Raw genomic sequence first — 22,395 nt, forward strand, 5'->3', positions numbered from 1 at the left:
CCAAGCTGTTTTCCAGAATAGTTTACAAACCCACCAGCATTATATGAGGGTTCCAATTTCGCCACATACTCACCAACTCTTGTTTTTGTCAGTTGTTTTGATTATAGCCATCTCTATTAATCCGTTTTCTCTAGGGAAATAGAAACAAGAGGAGATATCTGTAAATAGTTTTAGATTTTATAAAATTGTCTCATGTAACTATGGGGATGCACAAGTCCAAATTCCGTAGGGTAGGCTGCAGACCAGGGGCTTCGATGGAGGTCCTTGATGAGCTCCCCCGGAGATGCTGGCTGCCTGAAGTAGAGATGGGAATTCTCTCTCTGAATGCTGAACTCACTTCCCCTCTTACGGCCTTCAACTGACTGGATGTCTCTAACTGCTAACAGCAAGCTCCGCAGTTGATTGTAGATGTAACCAGCCACCTATGCAATCAACTCACTGGTGATTAAAGTCCACGAAATGCCCTTGTACTACAATTAACCCAGTGCTGCTTGACCAAACAACTGGGCACCACTACCTGGCCGGGTTGACACATTAGCCTGACCATTACACCATCCTAGTGGGGCTCAAGTGGTGTACCATTGAGGTTTAGATTTGCAATTCCTTACTCTCTAGTCCTAGGGAGATAGAAGCTGGGATATCACTTTATAGGAGCTGGGATATCTTTCCTCCTGGGATATCTTCTTTCTAAAAGACTTCAGCAGTCCTGGGAAGAGAAAACAGGGTGAAAATTATTGTTGTTAAGTTTATACTCCACTTAGTAAATTTTAGGGGGCTATTTATTTCATGGAAGGATCTCTGCATTATATCTTTTGTCCTTTTTTTTTTTTTTTTTGCAAAGGCAGAATTGAGGTTCTGCTCCTAATTCAGAGACAGAGAGAGAGTATTAGATACAGAGCATTACTCTCTTATCCGAATGATGCACCTGTCCTCATGCTTAGAATCAATTGCTGACACTTGAGAATTCACTTTAGAATACTTTGCTTTGTGAATCCATTTACCAGGAGAATAATTCTATAAAAGAAACTGGACTAAAATGGAAATAAAAATATTGAATTTTATGTGTCAGTTTCTTTTATGCTTAGGTCTTAACGATTAATCATTCTCACTGGTCTGTGCCCTCCTCTTTAGGAGCCTGGGTGGAGATAGTTGCCGCACAGTGCGTCGTGGAAACGTAGGCTCAGGCACAACAGAAACTTTTAGCAAAGGAGCCCTTTCTTACTTACACAGCACAAAGAGTCCAAAGAGCAGGGGAGGAGAGGCCACCGCGGGAGTCCAACTGCCAGTGGACGGGAGCTCCACACACCCCACTTCGACAGAGGAGAGACCCTGAGCTTTTTTGAGTGTTGAGTATTTATCCCCCCCCAGGGGAAGGAGGCGCTGCCACTGAGAGAACCTGCCCTGATAAGTATCTGGGGCTGCTTGTTCCCAGTTTCTGGGTTCAAGGTATGGCTGGGTCTTTTCGTTAGACTCAGCCTCTCCTCCAGGCTGCCGAGTGGAAACAGACGGAAACACCTGACACAAGAGGAAAGGAGGTGGGGGCAGGCGAGGGCTGGGAGATGGCTGCTGGGCGTGTCTCTGTGACATCCCCTGCAGCCTGGCTCTATCTGTTGTACTGAATATGTACATGGATTTCTCCCCAATTCCGTTGTTAAAAAATGTGACAACCCGGGGAAGTGCTTACAATCAAGATGGAGTAAAGGGTACTGGGTTTACTCTTCCATCAGAAACAAGTAAAACAATGGACAAATATAGGAACCAAGGGTTTTCAAGACATTAGATAACAGGCAACAAAGGACAGTTGAGCCTTCTGACTTCCCCAACTTATTGCCTTGAGAATTTCCAAGCTGTGCTACAAGGAGGGGAAACTGAGGCAGAACCCAGTGGATTCCATGGGAGTGTGAGCTGAGAGTTGGGGGAAACCAAAGTAGCTAGAGTTTGCAAGAGAGTGTACCAGAGAGAAAAGAGCTGCACAGAGCGAGAACTCTGGAGATCGCAGAAGGCACCTCTTGAGTATTTAGAATACTGATTGCACATGTGAGGAATCTACCCATGACTGGGGAAAGAACCACCAGAAACGAGTAGAGGAAACTGTACCTTTCCCTAGCAACCAGCATGGAAAGTCTCCTAATTCACAGGGCATTAGGTAGAATACCCAGAAGAGTCTTGCCTCAGTAGTGGAGGATAATTAACCCTAGACTACACGCAGCACTGGTCCCACTTAGCAATATTAAAAGGAAGACTGGAAGACTAAAACTGTCTCCAAGTAACTTAACTGTGTTCCAGAACAAAGCTCAAGAAGATTTATAGGAATACAAAAAGATCCAGCACCCAAGAAGATACAATTCACAGTGTCTGGCATTCAATAAATAATTATCAGGCATTCAAAGAAGTAGGAAGCTATGATCCACAATAAGAGGGAAAAATCAATCAATTATATTTATACACTGATGTTCACAGCATAAGTCCACTGACTTATTGAGTGAAATAAGTCAGACTTAAAATGACAAATATGGTATGCGCTCACTGAAATGAAATAGTTAGAATAAACACATTTATAGAGTCAGAAACCAGAATACAGACCAAGGTGAAGGTAGGGAGTGACAAGTTAATGCTTAATTGGTACAGAATTTTTATTTGGGGTGATGGAAAAGTTTTGGTAATGGATGGTGGTGATAGTAGCCCAACATGCAAATGTAATTAATGCCATTGAATTATATATTTGAGAGTGCTTAAGGAGAAATTTTAGGTTGTTTATATGTTGCCAGAATAAAAATTTAAAAACAACAGCATAGGACTATACAACACAAATTGTGAATTGACGGACTGTAATTAATAGTACAATTATAATAATATTGATTCATCAATTGTAACAATGGACTATAATTAATAGAGCAATTACAATATTGATTCATCAATTGTAATAGCAGACTATAATTAATAGTACAATTATATAATATTGATTCATCAATTGTAACAAAGCTACCATACTAATGCAAAGTGCTAGTAAGAAGGAAAGCCCGCCGCCCACAGCTGGTGCGCCATGAGGGGCTGCGTCTGGCCGCCACGCTGACGTCCAGGCATGGGGTTGGGTGCCAGGCAGCCTCGCCTGTCTCCAGGGGCCCAGGGGAAATGCAGCAATAATGCTCACTCGAGCAAACTGAAGCGGGGTGATGGTCTTACAGGGTCGTGGAGATGGCAGCCACAGCTTCGGATTCCACTTGGTGGGTTTCTTTGAGGGACAAGCTGCTTGTTAAAGAGGTTGCAGAACTTGAAGTTAATTTACCTTGCACATGTAAAGTGCATTTTCCTGACCCAAATAAACTTCATTGCTTTCAGCTAACAGGAACCCTAGATGAGGGTTCCTACCAGGGTGGAAATTTTTAGTTTGAAACTGAAGTTCCTGATGTGTACAACATGGTGCCTCCCAAAGTAAAATGCTAACTAGAATTTGGCACCCCAACATCACAGAGTCTGGGGAAGTATGTCTAAGTTTATTGAGAGAGTGTTCAATTAAAGGCACTGGCTGGGGTCCCACAAGGATGTGATCTGGGGATTAAACTCTTTATTTACTGACCTTTTGAATTTTGATGATGCACTGAATATTGAGCTGCAAGAATATCATTTGCAGGACAAGGAGGACTTCCAGAATAAAGGTGAAGACTACATTAAGCATTATGCCAGATGATACAAGGAGAAACACACAGGACCATGGATTTCATAAGATAGATGTGTCCCTATAACTTAAAACAACAAGGTTAACCCTCCTTCCCCATCCCTGTGTCCCCTCAGTCCCCCTGGACTATTCTAGTCCATTGCCACATTATCCCCAAAAAGAAATGCTGCCTGATTGCCCATGAGCTATGGGGAATTCAACATAATACAGCTAAAAAATGTGTTTTGGGTACTAAAATAACAGCAACAACAATAATAATAGGGAAAACTGTGTGTGTGAGGGGAGGTATATGGGAACTCTATTTTCTGCACGACTTTTCTATAAACCTATAACTTCTCTAATTAAAAAAAAAAAAAATGGAAGAAAAATCAGTTGGAATTGACCCAGAACTGACTCAGCTGTTAGAATGAGCAGATAAGGACATTAAAACTGTTATCACAACTGAGTTCATGTGTTCAAAAGGCTAGAGGAAAGACTCAACATGGTATGTAGAGACATTCATGAGTTTTACAAAGATCCAAACCAAATATCTAGAGATGAAAACTACAATGTCTGAGAGGAAAAATGACTGGATGTGATTAGTGGCAGATAAGAATATGTTAGAGAACTCGAAGACATAACAATAGGAACTATCCAAAATGAAACACAGAACAACAAAAAAGAGGTAGAACAGAGTACTAGTGAGTTATGGGCCATCTTCAAGTTGTTTAATATGCATAGAATTAGAGTGCCTGAAGGAGAGGAGAGAGAAAATTTTTGAAAAATAATGATTAATAATTTTGCAAATTTGGTGTAAACTACAAATGCACAGATCCAAGAAACTCAACAAACACTAAACACAAGAAGCATAAAGAAAATGACACCAAGACACATCATAATAAAATTGCTTAAAATTGGGGATAAAGAAAAAAATCTGAAAAAGGGTCAGAGGAAATAATGACATAATACATACAAAGAAACAAAGGTAAGGATGACAGAAGATTTCAGGTCAGAAACACTACAAGCAACAGTTTAAAGTACTGAAAGAAAAAAAACCCCTAGGATTCTGTACACAGCAAAAATATCTTTCAAAAAGAAGGCAAAATATAGATAATTCCAGATATACAAAAGCAGAAAAAAAATCATTGCCAGCAGACCCATACTATAAAAATCATTAACAGAAGTCTGTCAGGGTGAAGGGAAATTATACCAGATAGAAACATGGATTGATACAAAAGAATGAAGAGCACTGGGAATGGTATAAGTAAATATATAAGATTATTTTTATTATTTAAATTGCTTTAAAAGATAATTGATAATTTTTGGTTTTGTACTTTGCTGTGTATATAGTGTATATAATGGACAAACACGTCCTAATTTACATCTAGTCTTCCAGATGTTAAAGAGGTTGCCAGTGTATGAAAAAATAGTAAATACATTTTGTGTTAAAATTCCTAGGAAAGATTGTCTTCTGAAAACTTGAGCATTATAGCCCACAAGGAGGGATGTGGAGGGAGGGATAAAAGGAAAGGGTTTTAGACCAGAATGTTCATATTTAGAAGACACTTTCAGATTATAACTTGTTAAATGTGTGTTTAGTCAAGACCGCTCTGTATATAGTGGACAAAATAAGTCCTTATTTGAAACATCTAGTCTGTCTAGATGTTTAGAAGTGCCCTACGTATGTTAAAAGTAGAAGTAGTAAAGCATTATTTTGTAAATATCATTTTGCTCAGTTTCATAGGAAATACTGTCTTTTGGAAATAGGTTGCTAAACCGTCTCTCTGGGTAGCATACCACTGCCTATATATTCATTCATTGATTTGGAGGAGGTGGGAGGGAAGCAATTGCAAAAGGTAATTTGCTAGTATGTCCATACTTGGATAATTTCAGGCAAAACTTTTCTGTTATGTTCTTTGCATTTTGTTTGGTTTGTATATAGTGTATATAGTGGACAAATGAGTCCTAATTTTGCAACATCTAGGGGTTCACAGTATATGACAAAGTAGAGTTAGTAAAATTAGCATATTTTGTATACTTTGTGTTGAAATTCATTGGAAAGTTTGTCTTCTGTTATTGACTTTCGGTATGAATTTGTTCAACCACCTCAGAGCATTGCACTTGCCTGTACTTGTCCACTGAACTGGTGGTGGAGAAAAGGGAATGAGGAAGGAGTGGTTCCAGGCCAAGATGGTCATGTTTAGGAGATACCTCAGATTATATAACCTTGTTATGTGTGTTCAATTTTATTTAACATTATGTATGTAGTGGACAAGTAAGTTCTTATTTGAAATATCTAGTCTTTCTAAATATTTTAGAAGTGCTTGATGTGCTTAAAAATAGAGTTAGTAAAAGAACACTGTAAATAGCTTTTAAAAACTGGTGGGATATTGCCTTTGGAAATGGAACTGTACTCTTGTTCTTTGGTTTGAGGGAGGTGGGAGGGAAGAAAGTGCAAAAGGTGTTTGCTAGTGTGTACTAGAAAATTTCTGATCATCTTTTGCCCTGTATGTGCATTCATTTAACTTTGCTGTACTGTATATATTGTATATATACTGGACAAATGAGTCCTAATTTTACAATATCTAGTCTCTAGATATTAAAGAGGTTGCCAATGTATGACAAAAGTAGAGTTAGTAAACTAACACATTTTGTACACTTTGTGTTAAAATTCATAGAAATGCTGTCTTCTGAAAATGGCTTTTGGAAATGAAATTGTAAAACCACATCTAAGTGACATGTGCCTGTAAATCAGCCACTGGGCTTGTAGTAAAGAGAAGGGATTGGGAGAAATGAAGGGCTCTAGACCAGAATGTTTCTATTTAGAAGACACTTTCAAATATAACCATTGTTACATGTGTATAGTTTATTTAACACTACTGTGTATATAGTGGACGAATTAAGTCCTTATTTGAAACATCTAGACTTTCTAGATGTTTAGAAGTGCACAAAGTATGTTAAAAGTAGAGGTAGTGAAATAACATTGTAGATATTGTTTTGTTAAATTTCATATGAAAGATCTTTTGGAAATGGAGTGGTTACAGCACCTCCACAGCAGTTACATACTATGTGCTGTTTCAGGGAGGAGGGGGAAGGAAGTGCCAAGTGCTCTAAGGCAGTAAGTCTGTAGTTAGATAAGATAAACCATCATCTGTGTTCTGTGCATTTTCTTTTACTTTTCTGTGTAAATAGTGTATATAATGGACAAACTAGTCCTAATGTTATATCATCTAGTCTTTCTAGATGTTAAAGAGGTTGCCAGTGTATTACAGAAGTAGAGTTAGTAAACTAATGCATTTTGTACTTTTTTTTTGGTTAAAATTCATAGGGAAGACTGTTGAAAACGACAGAATTAAATTTGTGAAAGCAAAATTGTTCAAAAAAAAAAATCCCCTCTAAGCATTGCAAATGCAAACCACTAAGTTGATAGAGGTCAGAAGGGGAAGGATTATAGGCCGGAATGTTCCTTTTAAGAAGACATTTTTGGGTTATATCCTTTATTATGTGTGCGGTTTATTCAGTGCTACTGTGTGTATTGTGGACAAGCTTAAGTCCTTGCTTGAAACAGCTAGTCTTTCTAGATGTTTAGAAGTAAACAACATGTTAAAGTAGAAAGTGTAAAACAATACTTCAGATATGTTTTCTGTTAATACATAGGAATGACTATTTGGGGAATGGGATTGTTAAACTAGATGTCTTGGAGCAGGATGCTGATGGGGTGGTGGTGGGGGCAGGGAAGGAAGTGCCCAGGGAAGGTTCTTTGCCTGTGAGTTGTGAGACAAGTTCAGATTGTCTGACCATTGTTCTCTAGGCATTTTAGTTATTACTGTGTATTACAGGACAAGACCTAATGTCCAAAGTATGTAAAAAATAGAGGTAGTAAAATAATCCCTATATAAAGGTTCTTGTGTTAGTTTTAGGATGTACTGTCTTCTGGGAGTGACCTCTGTCCATCCACCTTGAAATGGTGGGTGAGGAAGATGAGGAAGGGCAAAGGGAAGGGCTCCTTGGTAGTACTCTATATCTAGAAGACAGTTGTAGATTATAACCATAGTTCTATAAGTACATTTTTTGGTAAAAATACCTGTGTTAATTGCAGATATGGTTCATACTTTACTTCACATCTAAGCTTTTTAGATATCTTGAGGTGACAATGTATGATAAAATGTAGAGCTAGTGAATTAATGAATTTATAAATATCTTTTTTTTTTTTTTTTAGTTAATAGAAGCATTTTTGACGTGGAATTGTTAAACCACCTCTGAGCAGTATGCACCAGGACTTGTTCATTAAATTGGCTGCAGAAGGGCAGGGGGAGGGGTATATGCAGATGTGTTCATATTTCCATTTGAAGCTAACAGTGTGTGAGCATCTCTTGGCTATACCATAGGAAAACATTGTTAATTCAATAGAAACATATGTTCTTGCTAATAATTCAATATAGATCTGATAATGAATTTTCTTAGAAGCATTATACTTATTGTACTCTTGCTTTTGTCCCACTTTAACTTGAGCATTATTAAGGGAGCACAGTATTTGTAATTCTGCCAGTATCTATAGAGGCCTGTTGATATTTTTGTCCCCAAGAAAGGAATACATTTTTTTTCCCGCTGAGATGGTGTCATATATTCTTGGTCATCACAATATCTCATGGCTTTGGGGCTGTGAGTTGGTAAATATTCATGATGTGTGATAAAGCATGATACATTCTGTGAGATCTTGACTAGATAAAAATGTATGCTCCGTTGTGTCTATACACACACAGGACCTAAAGGTTATGTCAAACTAAACTGCTTGTGATTCTGGATGACTTTTGTGTTCTTTGCTTCTTGTGCTTTTCAGTTTTCTATATTGCACAATTAAAAGTTTGAAAAAAAATAAATGTTACTTTAAAAACCTTAAAAAAAAAAAAAGATAATTGACTGTTTAAACACACACACAAATAAAAATGTAGTGTGAGATTTATACGTAAATATAAAATGTATGACAACAATAGCACAAAGGCTAGGTAGGAAGAAATGGCAGTATACGCTATCAGAGTAGGCACCTACAAATGCCTCCACAAACATCAAAACACAAGCAGAAACTGTCAGAACTCTGAAAAACAGTCAAAGGTTTACAGCACCCAAGCAAATAGTGACTCAAGAGAAGAGTGACTTGAAAACATTCCTGACATTCAAGGAAAACTCTGTCAAAACACTGCTTGAACATAAGCTAAAAGTAGGTACGTCGATGACTACACATGACAAGGAATACAGTCTTTGGGGAGATCACTTGGAAAAGTCACTAAACAAGTGATTGATTATAGCCTTCAACAACCAAGAACAGCAAACCCTGTGAAGGGAGAGAATCTGATTACCAGAGTTATCCCACATTATAGTATTTGAATGCCCAGTTTTAAATTAAAAAATCACAAAGCACACAAAGAAACAAAGGAAAATAAGGCCCATTAAAGGGAAAAAAATAACCGACAGAAACTGTCCCTGAGGAAGCTATCTAGACATTGAACTTAATAGACAAAGATTTTTTAAAATTATCCATAAAAGCTGTAATTTAATCTGACAATAAAACACTAGTAGCAATACCAGAGTTGGTTTAGTATATTATATATTTTAACTTTGAAAGCCATAGAAATCAGTTATCCCAGTTTTTTCCTATAAAAGACCCATTTTTCCAAAGCATTATGCACAATTTTAATTAGAATATAATGACAATGATATTTCTTATTTTTAAAAATATAAAATGCAGTAAATGACTCAAAAAAGTTATCAGCTGCAGTGGGTTGGGAAATTTCATGATCTATATCATTACTGATATAAAGTATAATGGATCACCTTTTTAGTGCTTGACAGGGAAGAATCATGATACATAGGTCAATATGAAATCATTTGACTATAGTAGCAATATCTAACATTTTAAATGTATCCCTGCTCTTTTATATACTCTTATTAGAGTCAAGTATTTATTTTCACATCTGTTATAATTGCTATTGCAAAGGAGAAATACTGTTGTCTTATTTTTCCAAGAGATAGACACAGAAAAATTTTTTCTCCAGGGAACTTGTGCAAACCAATATAAGATCTAAATTCTTCACATAATATGTAAAATAAGAGAAGCCTCTTCAGATTTATTTTTTGAAGTCTGGAATGCTGGCACTTTCCAATTAGGCAACAGCCATCATTCCTATAATCTGGCTCAGAGCTGCTGCTTACTGTGGGCCTAGAGCAGCAGACATGATTTCTTTTTAGACTTCTTCTTTTCCACTGGTATTTTCCTATTTATCTGTCTGACCGGATCATAAAATATCTCATTAACACTGATCTTTGACTTTGCAGAAGATTCTAAAAAGGCACAGTTACACCACTGTCTTGTTAAATTCCTTTTTTTTTTTTTAAGATTTATTTATTTATTTATTTTTCTCCCCTCCCTTCCCACCCTGGTTGTCTGTTCTCTGTGTCTATTTGCTGCATCTTGTTTCTTTGCCCACTTCTGTTATTGTCAGCGGCACGGGAATCTGTGTCTCATTTTGTTGCATCATCTTGCTGTGTCAGCTCTCCGTGTGGGTGGCGCCATTCTCAGGCAGGCTGCACTTTCTTTCACACTGGACGGCTCTCCTTACGGTGCACTCCTTGTGCGTGGCGTGGGGCTCCCCTATGCAGGGGACACCCCTGCGTGGCAGGGCACTCCTTGTGCGCATCAGCATTGCTCATGGGCAAGCTCCACACGGGTCAAGGAGGTCTGGGGTTTGAACTGCAAACCTCCCATGTGGTAGACAGATATCCTAACCACTGGGCTAAGTCTGTTTCCCTGTCTTGTTAAATTCTGACCCTGTTCTTTGCCAATAACTCGCTCCTCTTCCGGGACACATTTATTGCCATCCAAAATCATTGGAACATTTTCTGTGTCCTTAACCCACAAAATCTGTTCCCTCAGGTCCTGTAAGTCATTAAATGTGGACTGAGATATAATTGAATATACTAGTGTAAACCCTTGGCCATTCTTCATATACAAATTCCTCATTGCTGTTATATTGCTCTGTCCCTGCTGTATCTAGGATTTCAAGTATACGCTGTTGGCAATCTACTTCGATTTGCTTTTTGTAGGAATCTTCTATCATTGGATCATATTTTTTCAACAAAAATTCCCTGAACAAATTGAACTGCCAAAGCAGACTTCCCCATGCCTCCTGAACCAAGGACCACTAGCTTGTACTCACTCATGGTGTGGTCTGTTTAAATACTGACAATCCCCTGGTCTGGTGCCTCTTCCTCCTCCTCCTCCTCCTCCTCCTCCCTCCTCTTGGCCATGGATCCTTCTCCAGCTCTGTGGCTGCAGCAGTGGTGGCAGCCTTGGGAGTGGTGGCTAGACAAAGATTTTTAAATCAACTGTCTTAAATATGCTCAAAGAGATAAAGAAACCATGGACAAAGAACTGAAGGAAACCTGAAAAATGATGTATTAACAAAATGATATTAATAAAAAGACAGAAATTGTAAAAAAGAAACAAATAGCAATTCTGGAGATGAAAAGTACAATAACTGAAATGATACTTTCACCAAACAGGCACAATGGGAGGGTTGAGTAGGCAGAAGAAAGAATCAGCAAACTTGAAGACAGAACTATTGAAATTATCCAATCTGAGCAGCAGAGAGAAAAAAGAATGAAGAAAACTGAGCAGAAACTGAGGGACCTGATGGATATCATCTGAGTTCTCTACCCAGTGCCCCATGAATTTTGAGGTTTTTCAGTCTGGCTCATGGGAATGGGTATCACTTCCAGGCCCTATGTGAGCACTGGGTACTTTCCCTCTAATCCTTTTGAGTATTTTCTTTTTACCCCCAACCTTGCATGTTTGCACAGATCAGTGCTTTGCTGAATAACTGAATGGGATCCTCTCAGATTGGAAGGGTTCTTTTCTCTGTGCAGCTCTTTCCTCTCTGGTACTCTGTCCTGAAAAATCTAGCCACCTTGCTCTGCCAGAACTCTCAGATCCAAATTCTTAACTAAGGGACTTCACTAGATTTTGCCCAGCTTCCCTCTCACAGTACTATAGCCTGGAAACCTAGGAGGTAAACTGGGACAATCATAGGGCTCATCTCCTTTGTTTACTTTCACTGTCCTTTGTTGCCTGATGTTCAGTGTCTTGAAAACTGTTGTTTCATACACTCTGCCCATTTTGCTGGTTGTTTCAAGAGTGTCTTAATTTGTCTGAGCTGCTCTCACAAATAGGACAAACTGGTTTGGCTTAAACATCAGGAATTTATTGATACATGGTTTTGAGGCTAGAAGTTCAAAATTAATATATTGGCAATGCTTGTTTTTTCTCCAGAGACTCTAATGTTCTAGTGGTGGCTGGTCTTTGGGATTTCCTGGCTTGTATTTCTGCTTCCCATCACTTGGTAATGTCCTCTTCTTACTCACTTTGGTAATTTCTTGGTTCTTTTTATAAAACCTCCAGTAACCCAGATTAAAACTCACCTAATTTGGGCCACACCTTAACCTTAAGAGGTTCTTTTTACAATTAGTTTACACCCACAGGTATATGAGTTAAGGTTAAGAACACATCTAAATTGGGGTACATTATTCAGCCTACAACAAGGAGGGAGAGTAAATTTGGACCCTATTATTCCAACTTTCTTGGAAGTAGAAACCTACTCTTTGGACAGATTCTATTTTAAATGACTAGAATTTCCTTCTCTGTTTTGCTAAGAATGCAAATGAGCCAAAAATTTTTGTATTTACTCTAAATTATAAGATGTTTCCATAACACTTCTTGAAAGATGATGTTCTCAGCTGTCACCAAAATAGGGAAAAGGTACTGCTAATTTTTTCTGTTTCTTTAAAAAGCAAACCATTAACCAACCAAGCAAACCATTTATATCCTTCAAATTTCTGGTTAAAAAAATAGTTGTTAATTTTTATGTTGGTTAATTAAAACGTCACTTTAATTTTACAGGGCCAAGGAATTAATTCCACACATCCAATAGATACCTATCCAAGGCATCTCTGTGTGTGTTGGAGGGTAGGGACAAAAATGGGGTGGGTACAAAGTATGTTTTTGTTTTATAGCTCCTTACCAAAACAGTAACTCTGGGTAATTGTGTACATATTTTGTATGTATACAAAAGAACACTCTTTATTAAAAAATTAATTACTTTTTAAAAATATTTTATTTCTCTCTCCTTCCCCCCATGTCTGCTCTCTTGTGTCCACTCACTGTGTGTTCTTCTGTGTCCGCTTGCATTCTTGGAGGTACCAGGAATCTGTGTCTCTTTTTTTTGTTGTTGCCTCATCTTGTTGCATCAGCTCTCCGTATGTGCGGCACCACTCCTGGGCAGGTTGCACTTTTGCGTGGGGTGGCTCTCCTTGTGGGGTGCACTCCTTGCGCATGGGGCATCCATATGTGGGGGCGATCCCTGCATGGCACGGCACTCCCGAATGTGGTAGCACTGCATATGGGCCAGCTCACCACACAGGGCAGGAGGCCTTGGGTTTGAACCCTGGATCTCCTATATGGCAGGCAGATGCTCTATCAGTTGAGCCACATCTGCTTCCCATCTTTTTTTTTTTTAATTCAAAAGAAAGCTCTGACTTGACCAAACTCTATATAATAAACTTTAATTTGATGTGATGGGCAAGGCAATTTAAGATTGCATACAGGAAATACTCTCTTTGCTCTCATGTGCAAATCTCTCGGATTTCAGAGTAAATCATGCTGTGCCATGCACATCTCCGAAAGCTCAAAAACGGTTGTTTTTCCAGCTCACATTGGTCACATTGTTTGCCTAGGTCAGTAGTTTTAAACCTGTTTTAAAAGTCATTAATACTTTCTTCAAATAAAAATATCTACCAGGAAGTCTAATGAGGGTGAGGAGGGGAAAGGAAATTAAGGATCACTAAGAATATCGTCAGAGTCATTGATAAGGTTTATTTATAGCTTTGTAACTTCCTCATTGTTCATGATATTTTAACCTCAATTTCTCTAAAATTGTTATAGGTTAAAAACCTGATAACTTCAAAGGCATCTGTTTGTTGGCAGAAGATATCAGTGAAGCAGTTCTACCCAAATGTGTCTCACTTAGCTGCAGATTCAGGAGGAACAGAACAGGAAACCAAAGAAGACGGCCAAGGAATCCAATCCCTGGGGTCAACAGAAGGAAAAGACTAATTAATCATGGTAGTAGGGGGTAGTTCCATGTTGGGAGAGAATTCAGTCCTGGTTTATGTTTTGGATCATGGCTACAGTTTCCTCAAATTTAGTTTAAAAAGTATCTGATACTGGAATACTCTGATCATGACTTTGTGTAAAATCAGATAGGAACCAAATACAGCAATGGGGTATTCACTGTTTATTTTTCAAAAGTGTACCTTTTCCATTCCCAGGCCACATTTCAGTAATAATGGAGAGCAAATGATATGGACTTTTGAAATGATAGCCATACAATTTTTCCTTTTGAAAAGAAGACATTAATTTGTGATACCAAGCCATTTCACCCCCAGATAAGTGATAGTAACAACAGAAAATGATCAGGCCATTGCCTGGTCTTCTAATCTTACCTGTATTTAATTCCAATACTCCAGGGAAGCAGATCTGGCTCAACTGATAGAGTGATAGAGCATCCACCTATTGTATGAGAGGTCCAGGGTTCAAACCGAGGCCTCCTGACCCATGTGGTGAGCTGGCCCACGTGCAGTGCTGATACACACAAGGAGTGCTGTGCCACGCAGGGTTTTCCCCTGTGTAGGGGAGTCCCACGCACAAAGAGTGCACCCTGCAAGGAGAGCAGCCCTGCGTGAAAAAAGCGCAGCCTGCCCAGGAGTGGTGCTGCACACACAGAGAGCTGACACAGCAAGATGACGCAACAAAAAGAGACACAGATTCCTGGTGCCGCTGACAAGAATGCAAGTGGACACGGAAGAATACACAGCAAATGGACAGAGAACAGACAATGGGGGTGGGGGGAAGGGGAGAGAAATAAATAAAATCTTTAAAAAATGTATCTAATTAAAAAAATAATAATTCCAATACTCCAGATCACTTTGAGCTTGACTGACAAATTAATGTCCATTTGAATTTTCATTTTTGCTCTCATCTTTGACGTGAAATCAGCACTTCCCTTTGTTGAGGAGACCCACTTTCACTTTGTCACCCAAAATTTACCATCAGTTATGCTATTTCAGGGAATTGTGACATTTCAAGTCATAACCATGATATATCACTGAGAAGAATAACACTTGCCCAATTGTGGGACTTTCATAAGACCATGAAAAAAAAAAGATGAAATGATGAGATTTGTTTTCAGCCTCCTCCAGGCCAAACCTCTCATCACAAATCCACTGGATAATTAAGACTCCGTGATCAGTGTTTTCTATTATCTCCCAAGCGATCTCTCAACAGTTCCCCATGTTTCATGTTCTTGCAAATAAAAAGAGAGTCACTCAAGCTGGCCTAAAGAAAGATGTAAGGATACAGATCTCAAAGGATCCAACGGCCGGAAACAAAGTCTGGCTGGGTCTCATGACCATAAAAAGTCATGAGAAATTTGGCTTACCTCTCCTTTCTGGATGTCTGCTTAATATTGCTTCTCTCTGTAAACCAGCTACCTCTTCTTACCCAGCAGGTAATGCGTGACCTCAAATGACAGCCTGAGCTACCTAGTCTACAGGACAAGGTAGAAACTGCTATCTTAGTGGACAGCAGTTTCTGCACCTCTTATTCCAACATCTAAAGTGATAGGCTCTGATTGGCTGCTGTCCAGCCAACGTGTTGCCTCGAGTCTGGTGTCCTCTGGTCAGAGACTTTGGGGGAAGTAACTTCTCTGGAAAGGCTTTGGATAACAAATATTATCTAGCACATTCTCTAGATAGGAAAACTGATAAATGCTGAGTTATTTGTTTTTTTCTGTAGGACTTCTTGGATCCTTTAAAACACCAATGTGCAATGTGAAAAAAGAAAAATAAAGTATGCAACGTTTCTCTAGCTTATTTGTCCTTGTTGGGGATTGGTGTTCCACCAAAAGATGTGTTGAAATCCTAACCCCTAGTACCTATGAATGTGCCTTATTTAGAAATAGGGTTTTTGCAGATATAATTAGTTAAGATGAGGTCACTTAGGGTGGGCCCTAACTCCAGTATGACTGGTGTCTTTGTAAGAAGAGGCACAGGCACATGTGGTGGAGGGCATCTTATAATGAGGAAGGCAGAGATTGGAGTGGGTCTGCAAGCTAAAGGATGCCAACGACTGCTAGCGACCAGCAGAAGCTAGAAGACAAGCATGGGACAGATTCTCCCTCAGAGTCTCCGGAAAGAACCAACCCTGCCGACACCTTGCTTTTGAATGTCTAGCCTTCTAGAGAGAATAACTTCCTGTCATTTTAAGCTACCCCATTTCTGCAGACCTAGGAAACTAATCCAATCCTAACTGCACAATTCATCTCTCAATCTAGACTTGGAGTCGTTTTAATTAAGTTCTCTTCTGAATGATCTTTCAATATTTCTAAAGGTAAATCTTATTTATTTAGAGAAAGGCAAATGTCAGTTCTCTTTCACCAAGTCATTGTTCACTTAATCACTAATCAAATATTTACTGAGACATTCTGAAGGGGACAGAATATGTGCTACTGGCAAATCAGATAAATCAGATATGGAGATATGGAGTCTGTTCTCAAAGTTCTTATAGTCTAGTAGTAGAAAAAATATGCCTAAATGTAAACCTTGGTGATTAATGAGGAGTCATATTTCTCATGAGATAGTCTTAAACTAGATAATGGACCTACGTATGTGTGAAAGAAAAGGATTTACCCTGAGCCTACCCTAACTCTTTCTTGAAGAAACACTGACCCCTAGAGTAAATAGGATCTTCTCGCTATATATTCTCACAGTTCCCTGTCCTTCCCAATTGTGACAGTCTTCAAACTCTAGTTTAAATGATCTGTCTTCCATTTGATTGTAACTCTATGCAGGCAGGGTCTGTCTTGTTTATCAGTTTCCCAGCACTTAGCCCAGCCTGGCATGGAATAGGCACCAAATAAATATTTGATGAATGAATGAGAAAATTAAAAGAATAGAAACCAGGTCTTCAAGGCTTGCAAACAATGGGAAACAATCTCATTGTGGATGGAAATGTTATCCAAGGTTTTAAACGGAGAACTAAAGGGATGGAGCAGGAAACATGACCACAAAGCTAGGTAGTAATAAGGAAGTTTCTCCTCTAAGATCCAGAGTGGGCTTAGAAAAATGCCCCCAGAAGACTGGTGTGGAAAAACAGGATAATGAAAAGGGGGTATCACTAAGAAGGTAACAGTTCTATATTCCATTTGTGATACCTTTCACAGGTGAAGAGCAGTGGGTGCCAATTCCAAGGCAAAGGAGATCTGGGAGTGGAGACAAGGGTAGATCCAGCAAAGCCTCTTAGGTACAGGTATGTGCCACTCTCTATTTGAACCAACTGGGACTTTATGGGATTCTCAGGGTGAATATCAATATAAAGATATAACGTTTGTTGATGTTTTTTAATATTGAATAATCTTTTAAAGTAACACCTGGGGAGTTCCAAGCTATCTAGGAGCTGGCTTGAGGCAGGGTGGCTTTAAATGTCCACGGCACCAGATCTTTAGAACAGATTGTGTGTTCCCAAGTTCATAAGAGAGAGGGCTGAGTCCTTGGCAGGTGAGGAATTGAAGGAAGTGGCATTTGAGGTGTGGATTCAGAAGGCTCCGGGCTCTTGAAGATGAGATGTGAAGAAAGAACTGTGGGATATACAATGGTCTGTAGAAGGAGTCAATGAATAGAATGGGTTCCCCCAGCTCAACCAGTTTCTCTAAGAGGCCCTGAACGCAGAGTGGCTCCTGAACCATTCCGTGTTTTTCAAACAATGAACTACTGAGCGCCTCTATGTCAGGCCCTGGGATACAGACGGTAACAGGCACAGCATTTGTCTCTGACGAGCTCACAGTGTACTGGTATAAATGCCAGTTCCTGACCAAGCACAGGGGCGCCTTTAGGAAAGGAAAAAAGAGGCCAGCGTGGGCATGGGATTGGGCCCCTCGCCACGACCGCGGCGCCGCGGCGCTGTTCTCCTTTCTTCTCAGCCTCTCGCCTTCACTTTCCCCATCAAGGACGCTAAATAAGCGAGGCCGAAGAAAACGGGGAGCTGAGGACATCTGTGCGGGGCCGCAGCGAGCGCCACCTGGAGTCCCCGGTGCTGGCGCGCGTGCCGGCAGGAGTTCGCCGGTGGGCACTCTCGGCATCCGGCTGGGAGCTGCCCCGCCACGACGACCCGGCTCCGCCGCTCACTGGACAAGGCTCCCCGCCAATCACCGGTGGGTTTTGGGGCGAGGCGCTGGCTATGACATCCGGGACTTTTGTCTTTGGCTGGCTCGGAAAGGGGTGGGACCCAATGGGCTACGCCTCTCGAGACTATTGGTTGTCTGTTTGAGCGACGGTCCCTGGAAGAAGATTGGCAGTAGGCGAGGCTCCCACGCTGAGGAGCTCCTGATCCCGGAAGGTCGCTCTGTGGGGATTCGGGGATGTGGACTTTTCCGGATTAGAATTCTAGAAAGTTCTTATGCCCAAACCTTAAGAGACATCACCCAACGCTCAATCGTAGTTCATCAGTGGTCAGTTCTCAAGCCTTCTCCTGTTTAACCCATCGGTATTTGACTCAATTGGTCACTCTTTTTCTTCAAACTTTTTTTTAAATGTCAGGACACGATCTTCTTTTGTCTTTCTTCTTAGCTCACTGACAGTGTTGAACCTACATGTTTTTCTTGCTTGCTATTCCTTCTGACAGTTCATACCTTTTTGTGTGTGTGTGTTCAGGCAAGGAAGTAAAGAGTTTATCCAGGAACAAGAAAAGGAGAAAACTGCCGTGGGAGTCCTGGACACCCGGTGAGGGGCCCCTAGGTTAGTCCTTTTAAAACCTTTACTCCTCCCTCTCCGTAATGCTGGGGAGGAGCCCCAGCTGTCTGCTGTTCTGATTGTTTACTCCGCCTTAGTTCTCAAGGGGTCAATGGCGAGGGCTTTTTAGGTTTTCCAGGGCTTCCCCTCGACCGTGAACAGGATTCTTGTTCTAAATGGGATTCTCCTTCCAAATGAGATTCTAGTGGCTAGGATCCTGCTGGATCTTTCCGGCTCTATTCATTTTCTTTTTATTTTAAACTCTATTTTGTCCATTTAATAATTGAAAATATACACAATTAAAAACTGAAAAGAAAAAGTTGAATAGAAACATTTTTCAGTTAAATGTACTGGAAAACTATGAATCTTTTTTTGAATCATACAATATGTTACACAATACAGTTGGTTCATAGTAACGCAGTCATACAGTATTTGTCCTTTTGTGTCTGGCTTCCTTGGCTCAACATAATGTCCTCCAGATTCATCCATGTTGTCATATGCTTTACAACTTCATTTCTTCTTACAGCTGCATAATACTCCATCGTGGGAATAGACCATAGTTTGTTTATCCATTCGTCTGTTGATGGACACCTGGGTTGTTTCCAACTTTTGACAATTGTGAGTAATGCCACTATGAACATTCGCGTGCAGATTTCTGTCATGTGACTGCTCTCAGTTCTTCTGGGTATACACCCAGTAGTGGTATTGCAGGGTCACGGGGCAACTCCATATTCAACTTCTTTAGGAACTGCCAAACAGGCCTCCTCAGTGGCTGTGCCTTTCTACATTCCCACCAAGAGTGAATAACCGTTCCTACCTCTCCACATCCTCTCCAACACTTGTAGTTCCCTTTTTAACAGTGGCCATTTTGATAGGTGTGAAATGATATCTCATCGTAGTCTTGATTTTCATTTCCCTAATCATTAGTGATAGTTTAGCATTTCTTCATGTGTTTTTTTTTTTTTCCATTTGTATTTCTTCTTTGGACAAATGTCTATTCAGGTCTTTTGCCCATTTTTTAATTGGGTCATTTTTCTTTTTATTGTTGAGTTGTAACATCTCTTTATATATCCTGGGTATTAAATCCCTACCAGATATGTGGTTTCCAAATATTTTCTTCCTTTGAGTCGGCTGCTTTTTCACCCTTTTGACAAAGTCCTGTGAGGTGCAAAAATTTTTAATTTTGAAGAAGTCTCATTTATCTATTTTTTCTTTTGTTGCACTTGTTTTGTGTGTAAGGGTCAAGAAAACAGCACCTACTACAAGTTCTTGAATATGTGTCCTATATTTTCTTCTAGTGGTTTTATGGTCCTGGCGTTTACATTTAGGTCTTTGATCCATTTTGGTTGATTCTTGTATAAGGAGTAAGACAGGGGTCCTCTTTCATTCTTTTGCTTATAGATATCCAGTTGTCCCAGCACCATTTTTTGAAGAGACTGTTTTGTCCTGTTAACATTAACTCAGTTGGTTTGTCAACCGACCAAGTTATCTATACAGTTGACTGTATACATGAGGGTTTATTTCTGGGTTCTCAATTCTGCTCCCCTGATCAATGTGTCTGTCTTTATGCCAGTACCATGCTGTTTTGACCACTGTAACTTTGTAATATATTTCAAGGTCAGGCAGTGAAATTCCTCCCATGTTGCTCTTTTTTAGAATGCTTTTGGCTACTCAGGTGTACTTTCCCTTCCAAATGAATTTGGTAATTGCCTTTTCTAATTCTTTAAAGTAAGCTTTTGGGATTTTTATTGGTATTACATTGAATCTATAAATCAGTTTGTGTAAGATTGACATCTTCACGATGTTTATTCTTCCAACCTGTGGACATGGAATGTCTTTCCATTTGTTTAGGTCTTTTAAAATTTCTTTTAGCACTTTAAAAATAGTTTTCTGCATATAGGTCCTGTACTTCATTGGTTAAATTAATTCCTAGGTATTTGATACATTTTCTTGCTATTGAAAATGAAAATTTCCCTCTGATTTCCTCCTCAGATTGTTCAGTAATAGTGTACAAAAATATTGCTGATTTTTGTGTGTTGATCTTATATCCTGCCACTTTACTGAACTCATTTATTTATTTTTTTAAAGATTGATTTATTTATTTAATCTCCCCCCCCCCCCCGGTTGTCAGTTCTCTGTGTCTATTTGCTGCGTCTTGTTTCTTTGTCTGCTTCTGTTGTTGTCAGCGGCACCGGAAGTGGGGCGGCGCCATTCCTGGGCAGGCTGCACTTTCTTTCGCACTGGGCGGCTCTCCTTACGGGGCACACTCCTTGCGCGTGGGGCTCCCCTACACGGGGACACCCCTGCGTGGCAGGGCACTCCTTGCGCTCATCAGCACTGCGCATGGGCCAGCTCCACACAGGTCAAGGAGGCCCAGGGTTTGAACTGCGGACCTCCCATGTGGTAGACAGACGCCCTAACCACTGGGCCAAGTCCGTTTCCCTGAACTCATTTATTATCTCAAGTAGCTTTGTCATGGATATTTCAGGATTTTCTAAGTACAGGATCATGTCATCCACACACAGTGACAGTTTTACTTCCTCTTTTCCTATTTAGATGCCTTTAATTTTTTTTTTCTTGTCTAATTCCCCTAGCTAGAACTTCTACTATAATATTGAATAACATTTGTGACAGTGGGTATCCTTGTCTTGTTCCTGATCTTAGAGGGAAAGCTTTCAACCTTTCCCCATTGAATATGATACTGGCTGTGGGTTTTTCATATAAGCCTTTTATCATATTGAGGAATTTTCCTTTTATTCCTATCTTTTGAAGTGTTTTTATCAAAAAAAGGAAGCTGGATTTTGTCAAATGCCTTTTCTGCATCAATTGAAATTATCATGTGGTTTTTCCCCTTTAATTTGTCAATGTGTATTACTTTGATTCATTTTATTATGTCAAACCAGCCTTGTGTACCAGAAATAAATCACTTGATTGTGATGTATAAGTCTTTTGATATGCTGTTGGATTCCATTTGCAAGTATTTTGCTGAGAATTTTTGTATCTATGTTCATTAGAGAGATTGGTCTGTAATTTTCTTTTCTTGTAGTATCTTTATCTGGCTTTGGTATTAGGGTGATGTTGGCTTCATAAAATGTGTTGGATAATTTTCCCTCTTAAATTTTTTGGAAGAGTTTAAACAGGATTGGTGTTAATTCTTTTCAAAATTCTTGGTAAAATTCGCCTGTGAGGCCATCTGATCCTGGGCTTTTCTTTGTTGGGAGATTTTTAAAGATGGATTTAATGACCTTAAAATGTGATTGGTTTATTAAGTTCTGATATTTTTTGTAGCGTCAGTGTAGGTTGATTGTGCATTTCTAGCGATTTGTCCATTTCATCTAGGTTGTCTAGTTTGTTGCTATACAGTTTCTCATAATATCCTCATATCAGTATCTTTATTTCTGTGGGGTCAGTTGTAACTTACCCCCTTTCATTTCTGATTCTATTTATTTGCATCTTCTTTTTTTCTTTGTTAGTCTGGCTAGGGGTTTGTCAATTTTATTGATCTTCTCAAAGAACCAACTTTTGGTTTTGTTGATTTTCTCTTTTTTTTTCAATTTCATTTATTTCTGCTCTAATCTGTATTATTTCTTTCCTTCTGCTTGCTTTGGGATTGATTTGCTGTTCTTTTTCTTGTTTCTCTAGTTCAGTTAAATCTTTGAGTTTAGCTCTTCTTTTTATTTATTTATTTATTATTATTTTTTAAAGATTTGTTTCTCTCCCCTCCCTCCCCCGCCAGTTGTCTGTTCTCTGTGTCTATTTGCTGCATCTTCTTCTTTGTCCATTTCTGTTGTTGTCAGCGGCACAGGTATCTGTGTTTCTTTTTGTTGCATCATCTTGTTGTGTCA

General features: G+C 39.4%; 1 long non-coding RNA gene and 2 pseudogenes across 5 annotated transcripts in view; 2 read left to right on the plus strand and 1 right to left on the minus strand.

Annotated features, from left to right (window-relative positions):
* The first annotated feature begins 3,082 nt into the window (after window positions 1-3,082).
* Window positions 3,083-3,688, plus strand: LOC101426813 (NEDD8-conjugating enzyme UBE2F pseudogene; annotated as a pseudogene).
* Window positions 3,689-9,872: 6,184 nt separating this feature from the next.
* Window positions 9,873-10,898, minus strand: LOC105745762 (ras-related protein Rap-1A-like; annotated as a pseudogene).
* Window positions 10,899-18,066: 7,168 nt separating this feature from the next.
* LOC101415362 (uncharacterized) overlaps window positions 18,067-22,395 on the plus strand; it is a 70,683-nt gene continuing 66,354 nt past the window's right edge. Inside the window, exons 1-3 of one of the 5 annotated variants that reach the window (XR_011646950.1) lie at window positions 18,108-18,305; window positions 18,473-18,556; window positions 19,077-19,168. This is a non-coding gene — a long non-coding RNA (uncharacterized lncRNA). Of the gene's footprint in view, window positions 18,306-18,472; window positions 18,557-19,076; window positions 19,169-22,395 lie in introns of all 5 variants that reach the window. The other 4 variants (XR_009182546.1, XR_011646951.1, XR_011646952.1 and 1 more) reach the window with 4 other exon arrangements.

Source organism: Dasypus novemcinctus, chromosome 21, assembly GCF_030445035.2.
Source record: "Dasypus novemcinctus isolate mDasNov1 chromosome 21, mDasNov1.1.hap2, whole genome shotgun sequence".
In the NCBI taxonomy this organism is placed as follows: domain Eukaryota; kingdom Metazoa; phylum Chordata; class Mammalia; order Cingulata; family Dasypodidae; genus Dasypus; species Dasypus novemcinctus.